The sequence below is a fragment of the Coregonus clupeaformis genome, unplaced genomic scaffold (genome assembly GCF_020615455.1).
Source record: "Coregonus clupeaformis isolate EN_2021a unplaced genomic scaffold, ASM2061545v1 scaf0047, whole genome shotgun sequence".
Classification (NCBI taxonomy): domain Eukaryota; kingdom Metazoa; phylum Chordata; class Actinopteri; order Salmoniformes; family Salmonidae; genus Coregonus; species Coregonus clupeaformis.
Genome location: NW_025533502.1, coordinates 294,524 through 308,629, shown reverse-complemented (window position 1 = coordinate 308,629; position 14,106 = coordinate 294,524).

The window sequence follows — 14,106 nt, the reverse complement described above, 5'->3', positions numbered from 1 at the left end:
CAGACCAGTTACAACAATCTGACTGCAGAGAGAGACCAGTTACAGACCAGTTACAACAATCTGACTGAAGAGAGAGACCAGTTACAGACCAGTTACAACAATCTGACTGCAGAGAGAGACCAGTTACAGACCAGATACAACAATCTGACTAAAGAGAGACACCAGTTACAGACCAGTTACAACAATCTGACTGCAGAGAGAGACCAGTTACAGACCAGTTACAACAATCTGACTGCAGAGAGAGACCAGTTACAGACCAGTTACAACAATCTAACTGCAGAGAGAGACCAGTTACATACCAGTTACAACAATCTGACTGCAGAGAGAGACCAGTTACAGAGGGAGACAGACATGTTTCGGAATTTGACTTGTGGTCAGTGAGCAGCTATTTATTTACTTTCTGCACTATATATTGAATTTCTCATGAAGATCTAGTCCAGTGAATCGTGGTTTATAACATGTGTTATTGTTGTTGTTGTTATTATTATTATTATTGTTATTATTATTATTAGTGGTAGTAGTAGAGTATTATTAGTATTATAATAATAATAATAATTATTATTATTATTGATGTTATTTTTCATTATTATTCTTATTATTGATGTTATTATTCTTGTTATTGTTATTATTATTATTATTATTATTATTTCTTATTATTGTGTTTTGTTGTGTTGGAAACAGAGAGAAGTGGTTGTCCTGATGGATGGACGAAGTTTAACTGCAGATGTTGGGAGGAGAGCAGACAGGACTATCTGAGTATAGAAGCAGACCTGGTGATCATGAAAAGCAGAAAGGAACAGGTGAGATGCTCTGTTGCAGGTCCATTTTTGGAATGTTGTTTGTTTCAGTGTCTGAATATTGTTAGTACATTGACTATATTCCAGAAAGATTAATAAAAATCACTTTCCTAATCTAATTCAATCTATTAGTGGTTGGATTAATTGCACCTGTTGTTGATATGCTTGTTGGTAAAATGGGTGTATCAGTAGACCCTACCTCAAATCACTCAGGTCAAAACACTAAAAATGTGTTTCCAAACACCAGTAAGAAAGTTATAATACCAGATCATAGCTAGATCTAGCTAGTTAGCTAGTTAGCTAGCTACAGGAGGAATTAAAATTATTTAACATTCTTTACAGCACATCACACAATACATTATCTTTCACATACGCTTTAAAAGCAATTAAGTTTTCATCTTAAAACACGTTGTTTAACTAATTCTAACTAACTAACGTTATCACATTGTTTAACTCATTCTAACTAGCTAACATTACTAGCTATACATGTTGTTGGTTTGCCATGAGCAGATCATCTCAGTTCTAATGTGTTGTTGTGTTAGTAAGTTTCACTCTTCTTCCAATTTCTGATTCGCCGACACAAGCGCTCTCAATACCTTTTCATTGGATCTGCAAACTGTCCATTTGTGTCAGCGAATCATATCGCTACAATTTCATGGACATTTTGGAGATCCAATGAAAATGTATTGAGATTCGCTGAAATTTGAAGTAGGATTAGACATACTAACACAACAACACATCTTCTCATGGTTAGCCTATGCAGGGTTCCCAGAAATTACTAACATCTGGATGTGGGAACTTCGCACAGGCGTTTCTTTTTACGCCTGCTAAGTTATGTTAGAATGTATTCAGTTATGTCGGAAAGTATTCAGACCCCATTACTTTTTCCACATTTTGTTATGTTACAGCCTTATTGTAAAATATATTAAAATGTTATATTTCCTTCATCAATCTACACACAATACCCCATAACAACAAAGCAAAAAACGTTTTTTTTTTATGTTTGATTAAAAAATATATATATTCAAACCCTTTACTCAGTCCTTTGTTGAAGCACCTTTGGCAGCGATTACAGCCCCAAGTCTTCTTGGGTATAACACTACAAAGCTGTATTTTGGGAGTTTCTCCCATTCATGCGTTGTCTTGGCTGTGTGCTTAGGGTTGTTGTCCTGTTGGAAGGTGAACCTTCACCCCAGTCTCAGGTCCTGAGCGCCCTGGCACAGGTTTTCATCAAGGATCTCTCTGTACTTTGCACTGTTCATCTTTCCCTCAATTCTGACTAGTCTCCCAGTCCCTGCCCCTGAAAAACATAGCCACAGCATGATGCTGCCACCACCATGCTTCACCGTAGGCATGGTGCCAGGTTTCCTCCAGATGTGACACTTGGCATTCAGGACAAAAAGTTAAATCTTGGTTTCATCAGACCAGAGAATCTTGTTTCTTATGATCTGAGAGTCCATTATATGCCTTTAAGCAAACTCCAAGCGGGCTGTCATGTGCCTTTCACTGAGGAGTGTCTTCCGTCTGGCCACTCTACCATAAAGGCCTGAATGGTGGAGTGCTGCAGAGATGGTTGTTCTTCTGGAAGGTTCTCCCATCTCCACAGAGGAACTCTGGAGCTATGTCAGAGTGACCATCGGGTTCATGCTCACCTCCCTGACCAAAGCCCTTCTCAGTTTGGCCGGGTGGCCAGCTCTAGGAAGACTCTTGGTGTTTACAAACTTCCTCCATTTAAGAATGATGGAGGCCACAGCTTTCTTGGGGACCTTCATTGCTACAGACATTTTTCGGGACCCTTCCACAAATCTGTGCATCGACACAATCCTGTCTCGGAGCTCTACGGACAACTCCTTCGAACTCATGGCTTGGTTTTGGATATGACTTGCGCTGTCAACTGTGGGACCTTATATAGACAGGTGTGTGCCTTTCCAAATTATGTCCAATCAATTGAATTTACCACAGGTGGACTACAATCAAGTTGTAGAAACATCTCAAGGATGACCAAGGGAAACAGGATGCACCTGAGCTCAGTTTCGATTCTCATAGCAAAGGGTCTGAATACTTACAGTACCAGCCAAAAGTCTGGAAACACCTACTCATTCAAGGGTTTTTCTTTATTTTCACTATTTTCTACATTGTAGAAAAAATAACAAAACTATGAAATAACACACATGGAATCATGTAGTAACCAAAAAAGTGTTAAAAATTAAAATATATTTTATTTCTGAAGTTCTTCAAATAGCCACCCTTTGCCTTGATGACAGCTTTGCACACTCTTGGCATTCTCTCAACCAGCTTCACCTGGAATGCTTTTCCAACAGTCTTGAAGGAGTTCCCACATATGCTGAGCACTTGTTGGCTGCTTTTCCCTCACTCTGCCGTCCGACTCATCTCAAAGGTAAGGGGATTGTGGAGGCCAGGTCATCTAATGCAGCACTCCATCACTCTCCATCTTGGTAAAATAGCCTTTACACTGCCTTGAGGTGTGTTGGGTCATTGTCCTGTTGAAAAACAAACGATAGTCCCACTAAGCCCAAACCAGATGAGATGGCGTATCGCTGCAGAATGCTGTGGTAGCCATGCTGGTTAAGTGTGCCTTGAATTCTAAATAAATCACAGACAGTGTCACCAGCAAAGAACCCCCACACCATAACACCTCATCCTCCATGCTTTACGGTGGGAACTACACATGCAGAGATCATCCGTTCACCCACACCTCGTCTCACAAAGGACACATTTCCACCGGTCTAATGTCCATTGCTCGTGTTTCTTGGTCCAAGTAGGTCTCTTCTTAATATTAGGGGTTTCTTTGCAGCAATTCGACCATGAAGGCCTGATTCACACAGTCCCCTCTGAACAGTTGATGTTGAGATGTGTCTGTGACTTGAACTCTATGAAGCATTTATTTGGGCTGCAATTTCTCCCGAGTGGCGCAGTGGTCTAAGGCACTGCATCGCAGTGCTAGCTGTGCCACTAGAAAATGGACTGTTGTTTGTCTTTGCTTATTTGAGCTGTTCTTGCCATGGTATGGACTTGGTATTTTACCAAATAGGGCTATCTTCTGTATACCCCCCTACCTTGTCACAACAAAACTGATTGGCTCAAACGCATTAAGGAAAGAAATTCCACAAATAAAGTTTTAACAAGGCACACCTGTTAATTGAAATGCATTCCAGGTGTAGTATCTAAACAGTTTATGACTTTGCTGACGTTTGCAAATGGTGTGTTAGAGGAAGTTGACTCAGCTTGCGGAAGCATCTGGAAAGCATTACTATAGGGGCCCCCTAAAACTGAGGAAGTCTGTTATGTGAAGGCCAGGGATTGGTCTATTCAAATCACGCCATCTTATGTTACATAGGGCATAGGATATATATACCATGGTTGGAACAAAGGACGGGGAGAAATAATATATTAGAGATTGGGTTGGTTGTTCTCCGGATTTTCTGCAGAAATCTGTAAATTGACGCTGAAATCTTTGATGTAATAAACCATTATAATCGAGGACAGTGTCAGCGGATTTCTTGTCATCACAGCATCTCAGCATCGTTATCTCGACACTACACAGGTGACTACCTCATGAAGTTGGTTGAGAAAATGCCAAGAGTGTGCAAAGCTGTCATCAAGGCAAAGGGTGGATATTTGAAGAATCTCAATTTGTTTAACACTTTGTCCCTCTCTCTGTCCCTGCCTAGACCCAATATCCCTAAGCATCCACGAAAAAACAAAAACATCTGAGGTCCCCACATGTATCCAACAACAGAAAATATCATTCTTCAAAAATGTATACAGAAAGAATATGACACAAATTATGTATTACACATGCAAATATGTCTATATATCATTGCAGACACTGGAATGTAGTCCACTACACTGCATCTCTTCAGCAGTGTCGACTTTCAATGCAACGTCGATGATGGAATCTGAACATTTCCACACCTTCCTTGTTCCACTTCCTCCAGTCCATTCATATTGTTCATGTTTGAGTATTTGAATCCCCTCTACACATTCCCCTATATGCTTCTGGAAGAAAAGAAAACACCAACCAGTATCTTTTGCAAAACAACACATGCAAATTAAAACATCAATATCAACAATAATATAAAAATGATATATAAAATGAATCACATTCCATTTCCCCCCTTTGATTCATAAGAAAATACGAAATATCACAATAATATGTAAAGACGTGAAAAATGATCGGATATTAAAAATTTCCTAGAGTTATTTCAACCCTAGTTTCCATAACTTTTTAGTCTGACTTTTTACCCCAATTTTTTCAAAAACCATTTCACTGATTTATCCACAAAACTCTTTCCCACTAATTTGAGGATATTTCGATCGGGAAGTCCCCACCTGCTTATGACTTCTTTACACAAGAACTTGGCAACCGATTGAGCATCTTTTCGCTTGGTTGGACAGGCCTCCGGCCATCGTGAAAATCTATCTACAACCACCAACATGTATCTTTTCCCATCAACTGGTTTTATCATATCAACAAAGTCGATAACCAACTCACGCATAGGACCTCTCGGTGTAGGAATGTAACCAGGAAGAACAGTCACACCCCTGCGAACATTATTTTTCAGACAGATTGTGCACCTGCCTATGACATAGTCAAACTGTTCAAGCAAATATGGTGCCCAAAAACCATACTCCTTTGTGATCTTTCTCCTAACCTCCCCCCTTGCAACATGAGCTAACCCATGTGCTCCCTAATTCATCAGACCTAATAGGTCTGGAGGCGCTACTATCAACCCCTCATGGTTTCTCCAAAGACAACAAAGGATTGTTACTCTGAGGATTTTTTATTGTCTTCAAAACACCTGCTTTTGAAAGTCCTTCAATTTGTGGTTCAATCCCTTGGATTGCTTCATCTTTCAATGGATACTGATTCTTCCAAGGACGTCTGGCTCCTGGTCGAAGTTCAACTTTCACCTCAATTGGGCTGATTTCACAAGTCCAATATCGGTACTGTGGTGAGACCACAAACATTCTGGAACTTGTTGCAACATCTCCTATTTCATAGGGTCTGAATCTATCTTCACACTGCAAGTAGATTCATGTGTCATCCGTACAGCTTGTGGCTCTCCTTGTCCTTGAGCCGAAATCATGATTTTAAGAAATCGCTGATCTTCACTCCTCCAAATCCCCAAATTCTCTTTCATCGGTACGAAAACAGCTTTCTCTGCTTCTGTCATCATTTCTCCTATTTGCTTCTGCTCATAGCCTTCAGAAACCAACAAGGTCACATGTGGCACACTCTTCTCAATCTCAAATTCTTTATCCAGATAATCGTCTGTGTTTATCTTCATAGCTGCTCCTTGTGGTCCTAAAATTATGCAACATGAGCTGAGTTGAACTTTCTTTGGTTGATTACTCAACCATTCCTCTGAGTTCGATTGGGCAGCATTCTTGAAATACTTGAGCGTACAATGAAATGGATATTCCGGAAGCCTCGCATCTGGCATATTTGCCACAATGAATTTCTCCCATATCTTAGCCTGCTTCAAAAAATCTTCACTGAGATTTCCAATCCAGAATACTGAAGAAGAATCCATCTCTGTCATCATCAACAATTGGTAAACCTTTTCCTTTGGCACTTCTACCAGACAGCCGTCTGGTGTACATTTTATTGTACAGTTCAACTTACACAATGCATCTCTTCCCAACAATGCAATATGTGTATGTTCTGATACCAGTATGGGTATTGTAATTTTCTGATTTTCATAGCAGAGCTCAATTGGTTCAATAAGAGGAATCAGCTGTTTCACTCCCTCAAATCCGATTGTCCTAATTAGTTGATTGGACATAGGGAGATGTGTAGCATCTTCAGGCCGAACACAGGTAAAAGCAGCTCCACTATCCGCCATCACTTCCAATGGTCGGTGGTTTACTTTCACCTCAATTGTTGGATCTTTTTCCGGTCCTGATGCTACCAGCTGACACCCCCCTTTCGGATCTTCTGGGCACCCCTAGAATCCTTGCTCCGGGCCCCTATAAGGGTTCACCGGTCCTCCAGATGATCTTGACTGGCCCCTGTATCTTCCTCTGAAATTCCCTCTGGTGTTTTCTCCTGGCCCATTACACTCACGGGCAAAGTGACCAACCTGTCCACAATTATAACACATTTCTAAAGATTGCTGGAAGTATGGCTTAAATCTTCCTCCTCTTCCTCTTCCTAAGCCTTTTCGTCCTCTTCCTCTCCAATTCTGTGTCTGTCCAGAAACTGGCTGTGGATATGAAACACCTGGTACCGCTATTGGTGGCTGGTACAATTGCGGTTGGAACGGGTCCGGTTGAAGCTGTGTCAGTGATTGTTGACTTGGTGCACACTGATTCTGCATAACCAAAGCTTGTTTCTTCTCCTTCTTATTCTCCACCAGTTGTATTTGATTGAGTTTTCTGAGAGTTTCTTGGTCCTGTTCTTTCTGGTTGTGCTCCTTTTTCCGTTACAGATCCACTTGATGGGCTATATGATCTTTATAGACACCTTTTGTCATGCTTCCAAGTCCAACCACCTCTGCCAGTTTGCTCCTTACTGGTGAGGGCAGTCCCATCTGCAGTTTAGCTCTCAAAATTGACTGCTCAATTTGACTCACATCTGGATCATTTCCGGTAATATTTCTCCACACTTGATGAACTCTTGACACAAAGGCTCTCTGATTTTCTTGTTGTCCTAGTGGGTCAATCAGAATGTTGTCAGGATGCACATTTGTTGGAAACGTATCTTTCAGTGCTCTCCACAGCCGATTTCTACTTGCAGCCAACAATCCAGGATCATTCACCGCAGTCCCCACATATCGATGAAGTCCAGCTCTCTGAAAAATTTCTTCCATATCTGGAATCCCAAGGAGATTAGCCAAAAGTATCTTAATGTCTCCTATGGCAGACTGTGTTCCCACTGTAATTTCTTCCAATTTTGAAATCAAAGGATATGCTCCATCTTGAAGAGTAGGCAGCTTCTCAAGTATATCTGACATATCGGTATTCTGCAAAGGCTTATACTCCAGGTTCTGTCCTCGAATTATCACTGGCATCATCTTCTTACTTGTGCTCTCTTTTCTTGGCCTCAATGTATACCTCTTCTCCAATTCTTGGGATCCTTTTCTCAGCAGTTTTTTCTTCTGTATCTTCAGCTTCTTGAGTTGTTCTTCCAGTTCTCTTCCTTCTTCTAAATTATTGGCCTTATCCAGGCATGATACGCATCGGTCTATATCTCTTTCTATTTCTTATGTGCTAATCATTGTAGGATAAAATCCTCTTGAATATGAAGCACCTTTAATCTCCAAATCTTCATCGCTGTCTCCATCTTCACTTTCATCAGAGATCAGATCTCTTGTATCCTTCTTCTTCCAACTTCCATCACCCCTTCTTTCCGCTCTGGCCAACCTCCGTCTGATCACAGGGTCATATCCACCCATGATCTCTTCTGAATCACTCTGATCATTATCATCATCATCTTCAAGTTCCATCCTCCTGAACCTCACTCCACCCTTAGTTTCCAGACATCTCGTTTTCTTCTTACTTTTGGAGTTTGGATTCATCTTTATGGTCGTTTCTGCTTGTCCTCTCTCTATTATTTGTTCATCTTCATCTCTGATGCAATAATCACCCTCCTGAATGATCACTGGAAGCGGAGGATAGACGTCCTTAAACTCTACTTCTTCCTCGTAAGGTGGGGGTCTTTTTGCTGAATCCGTATGTGAGAAAGCTGTATTGACTTCTGCCATTCGTTTTTCTGTCACCTTCACCTCTTTTGCCATTTTCTCTATACCTCTGTTTATTTTATCTTTGGTATCTTTTATCAGTTTTTGTCCTTCATTTTCAAACATTTACATTTACATTTACGTCATTTAGCAGACGCTCTTATCCAGAGCGACTTACAAATTGGTGCATTCACCCTATAGCCAGTGGGATAACCACTTTACACATTTTATTTTTATTTATTTTTTTTAGGGGGGGGTAGAAGGATTACTTTATCCTATCCCAGGTATTCCTTAAAGAGGTGGGGTTTCAAATGTCTCCGGAAGGTGGTGAGTGACACCGCTGTCCTGGCGTCGTGAGGGAGCTTGTTCTACCATTGGGGTGCCAGAGCAGCGAACAGTTTTGACTGGGCTGAGCGGGAACTATGCTTCCGCAGAGGAAGGGGAGCTAGCAGGCCAGAGGTGGATGAACGCAGTGCCCTCGTTTGGGTGTAGGGACTGATCAGAGCCTGAAGGTACGGAGGTGCCGTTCCCCTCACAGCTCCATAGGCAAGCACCATGGTCTTGTAACAGATGCGAGCTTCAACTGGAAGCCAGTGGAGTGTGCGGAGGAGCGGGGTGACGTGAGAGAACTTGGGAAGGTTGAACACCAGACGGGCTGCGGCATTCTGGATGAGTTGTAGGGGTTTAATGGCACAGGCAGGGAGCCCAGCCAACAGCGAGTTGCAGTAATCCAGACGGGAGATGACAAGTGCCTGGATTAGGACCTGTGCCGCTTCCTGTGTAAGGCAGGGTCGTACTCTCCGAATGTTGTAGAGCATGAACCTGCAGGATCAGGTCACCGCCTTGATGTTAGCGGAGAACGACAGGGTGTTGTCCAGGGTCACGCCAAGGCTCTTCGCACTCTGGGAGGAGGACACAACGGAGTTGTCAACCGTGATGGCGAGATCATGGAACGGGCAGTCCTTCCCCGGGAGGAAGAGCAGCTCCGTCTTGCCAAGGTTCAGCTTGGGGTGGTGATCCGTCATCCATACTGATATGTCTGCCAGACATGCAGAGATGCGATTCGCCACCTGGTTATCAGAAGGGGGAAAGGAGAAGATTAGTTGTGTATCGTCAGGGTAGCAATGATAGGAGAGGCCATGTGAGGATATGACAGAGCCAAGTGACTTGGTGTATAGCGAGAATAGGAGAGGGCCTAGAACTGAGCCCTGGGGGACACCAGTGGTGAGACCACGTGGTGCGGAGACAGCTTCTCGCCATGCCACTTGGTAGGAGCGACCAGTCAGGTAGGACGCAATCCAAGAGTGAGCCGCGCCGGAGATGCCCAGCTCGGAGAGGGTGGAGAGGAGGATCTGATGGTTCACAGTATCAAAGGCAGCAGACAGGTCTAGAAGGACAAGAGCAGAGGAGAGAGAGTTAGCTTTAGCAGTGCGGATAGCCTCCGTGACACAGAGAAGAGCAGTCTCAGTTGAATGACCAGTCCTGAAACCTGACTGGTTTGGATCAAGAAGGTAATTCTGAGAGAGATAGCAAGAGAGTTGGCTAAAGACGGCACGCTCAATAGTTTTGGAAAGAAAAGAAAGAAGGGATACTGGTCTGTAGTTGTTGACATCAGAGGGATCGAGTGTTGGTTTTTTGAGAAGGGGTGCAACTCTCGCTCTCTTGAAGACGGAAGGGACATAGCCAGCGGTCAAGGATGAGTTGATCAGCGAGGTGAGGTAGGGGAGAAGGTCACCGGAGATGGTCTGGAGAAGAGAGGAGGGGATGGGGTCAAGCAGGCAGGTTGTTGGGCGGCCTGCAGTCACAAGTCGTGAGATTTTATCTGGAGAGAGAGGGGAGAAAGAAGTCAAAGCATAGGGTAGGGCAGTGTGAGCAGGACCAGCAGTGTCATTAGACTTAACAAACGAGGATCGGATGTCGTCAACCTTCTTTTCAAAGTGGTTGACGAAGTCATCCACAGAGAGGGAGGAGGGGGGGGGGGGGGGAGGAGGATTCAGCAGGGAGGAGAATGTGGCAAAGAGCTTCCTAGGGTTAGAGGCAGATGCTTGGAATTTAGAGTGGTAGAAAGTGGCCTTAGCAGCAGAAACAGATGAAGAAAATGTAGAGAGGAGGGAGTGAAAAGATGCCAGGTCCGCAGGGAGTCTAGTTTTCTTCCATTTCCGCTCAGCTGTCCGGAGCTCTGTTCTGTGAGCTCGCAATGAGTCATCAAGCCACGGAGCTGGAGGGGAGGACCGAGCCGGCCGGGAGGATAGGGGACACAGAGAGTCAAAGGATGCAGAAAGGGAGGAGAGGAGGGTTGAGGAGGCAGAATCAGGAGATTGGAGGGAGAAGGATTGAGCAGAGGGAAGAGATGATAGGATGGAAGAGGAGAGAGTAGTGGGAGAGAGAGAGCGAAGGTTGCGGCGGCGCATTACCATCTGTGTAGGGGCAGAGTGAGTAGTGTTGGAGGAGAGCGAGAGAGAAAAGGATACAAAGTAGTGGTCGGAGACATGGAGGGGAGTTGCAGTGAGATTAGTAGAAGAGCAGCATCTAGTAAAGATGAGGTCAAGCGTATTGCCTGCCTTGTGAGTAGGGGGGGACGGTGAGAGGGTGAGGTCAAAAGAGGAGAGAAGTGGAAAGAAGGAGGCAGAGAGAAATGAGTCAAATGTAGACATGGGAGGTTGAAATCCCCCAAAACTGTGAGGGGTGAGCCATCCTCAGGAAAGGAGCTTATCAAGGCGTCAAGCTCATTGATGAACTCTCCAAGGGAACCTGGAGGGCGATAGATGACAAGGATATTAAGCTTAAATGGGCTAGTGACTGTGACAGCATGGAATTCAAATGAGGAGATAGACAGATGGGTTAGGGGAAAAATTGAGAATATCCACTTGGGAGAGATGAGGATTCCTGTGCCACCACCCCTCTGACCAGATGCTCTCGGGGTATGCGAGAACACATGGTCAGACGAGGAGAGAGCAGTAGGAGTACCAGTGTTTTCAGTGGTAATCCATGTTTCCGTCAGCGCCAGGAAGTCGAGGGACTGGAGGGTAGCATAGGCTGGGATGAAGTCAGCCTTGTTGGCAGCAGAACGGCAGTTCCAGAGGCTGCCTGAGACCTGGAACTCCAGGTGTGTGGTGCGTGCAGGGACCACCAGGTTAGAGAGGCAGCAGCCACGTGGTGTGAGGCGTTTGTGTAGCCTGTGCGGAGAGGAGAGAACAGGGATAGGCAGAGGCATAGTTACAGGCTGTAGCAAATGGCTACAATAATGCAGAGGAGATCGGAATGAAATGAACTAAACATCAGGGAAAGGAGAGAGCGGGGCCTCCCTCACCACAACTCCCAAATATAACTCTCCCAACTTCCACCTCAGTGACTATAATTGTTTCACTGAAACACCCGAATAAAACTCTCCCAACTTCCACTTTAGAAATTAGAATTGTTGTAAACTACAGCGGTTCAATGTTTCAAGGAATAGACTCAACTTACTTTATTCAGCTAGCTAACTATGACGCCATAGCTAACTAGCATGCTAGCATCCAATAACACACGGTTTAGCACCAATACTTGGTTACAACAAACTACCAATAGTGTGTTAACACACTAAACAGATAATTCGTGTCCGTGTCTAGTTCCTTTCATAACGCAGCAATAATTAAACGTTGGCTAGCTAGCACAAAGATATTGTATTTAGCTGCTACAGTACTGCTAGCTGGTAGTGTTGGCTAGCTAGCAATGGCTGCTGTGTTGACTTTGTTTGAAAAACGGTGTCGCTGCGAAACGAATGTAGCTGGCTAAAATTATATTGTATTTAGTTGCTATAGTACTGCTAGCTGGTAGCGTTGGCTAGCTAGCAATGGCTGCGGTGATGACTTTGTTTGAAAAACGGCGTCGCTGCGAACGAATGTAGCTGGCTAAAAGGATATTGTATTTAGTTGCTACAGTACTGCTAGCTGGTAGCTGGTAGTGTTGGCTAGCTAGCAATGGCTGCGGTGTTGACTTTGTTTGAAAAACGGCGTCGCTGCGAACGAATGTAGCTGGCTAGCTAACCTCGATAGTTACTCTATACTACACCTTTATCTTTGATACAAATACAACTATGTAGCTAGCCAACATTACACTAATCAAATCGTTCCGTTGTAATGTAATGTGTCATATTACCTGCGGAGCGAAGTACAGCATGACTACTCACCTCGCCTGCCGGAAGCTAAAAACTGGCCAAACAGCTTAAGAACACCCAGCTCTCTTTGTCTCTTTTCTTTACGTTGTTCCCTTTTTTCCCCCTTCTTTTGATCTGCCTTATAAATCGACACAAGCACTTTCATTATGTTGATGACGTCAGGGTTAAGAGTCCCTTCCACTGGCCATGGTTGTTCAATGTCAGGCCAACGTTTATTCCATTTTCCAGATAACCTTGCAATACCATTAACTAGAGGATTACTATTTTCTACTACATCAACAGGAGTAATTACTTCCATAGTTTTTATGTCCTTTTTCCCCATTGTAACAACTCTTTTATATTCCTTTATTGTGAATTATTTTATTATTATTATTATTATTATTATTATTATTATTTTTAACCAATTAATTTGTAAACCAAAAAATACTTTAGAATATATATTTTTTTAAATATAAATTAATTAATAAATTAATCAACATATATTTTTTTATTTATTAATTTATTAATGTATTTATTTTATTTTAATTTTATTATATTTTAACAAATTATTGATTAGTGGCAATCTTACCACATCCGATCAGGAAAAGTAAAGGAAAGTAGTCAACTTCAGAGCAATCCAAAAAAGACTTCAGCACTCACAAACCAATTGCTTAATAAGCACCCAATTACCTTAATTTTACAGAATAATGTCAGTGCTGGATTTCCAACACAACTCTAATCAAACCAAATCGTGCACAAAAAACTGCAATGTGCAATTCTTAATTGCATCAATTGATCAGTCTGTTGCCAAGTCCCTGTCAAATTGTCACAACATGAAATATGCTAGGCACACACAATATCCTGTATGGGAAGGTACGTTTTGTGAACAGAACAGTACTGGCCTTGATTGGACTGGATCCGGGGAAGCACACACTGTCACGTGACGCACTGGTCAGCACCTTCTCTCTCTCTCTGTCTCCTCCTTCTCGTCTCTCACATGACAGAAGAACAAAGGAACAGACAAAAATGTAATATTTTATGCACTCACTGGGTAATTTCAACCATACAATACCCTTTTAGACATACCTATGTTCACACTCGCGCTAAGAAATAAGCAAACAGCTTAACTCAGGAATATTATAAATAGCGCAATAACATTTTATTTTATTTATTTATTTAATTGTTTTTATTTTTAATCTGTCAACATATCTCTCATTTATAAATTCAATAGATCTCAATCAAATAGTTTCATCGTTAAGCAACAGCCGATTTAACAAACAGAATACTTTATTCATGTGTAAGTCTCCCCCTACTTCTCTGTCTGCATGTCACAGCAGCTCAGTGCAGGCAGGGGAGTGGCATGTTTGCTCTACGTAACTCTAAACTCATAAAATCCCACACATGCGCAGTTCATTCACCAGTGCGATTTCAGAGTGAGAAGAGCTCCCAAGCAGCTCTCTCCAAGCTA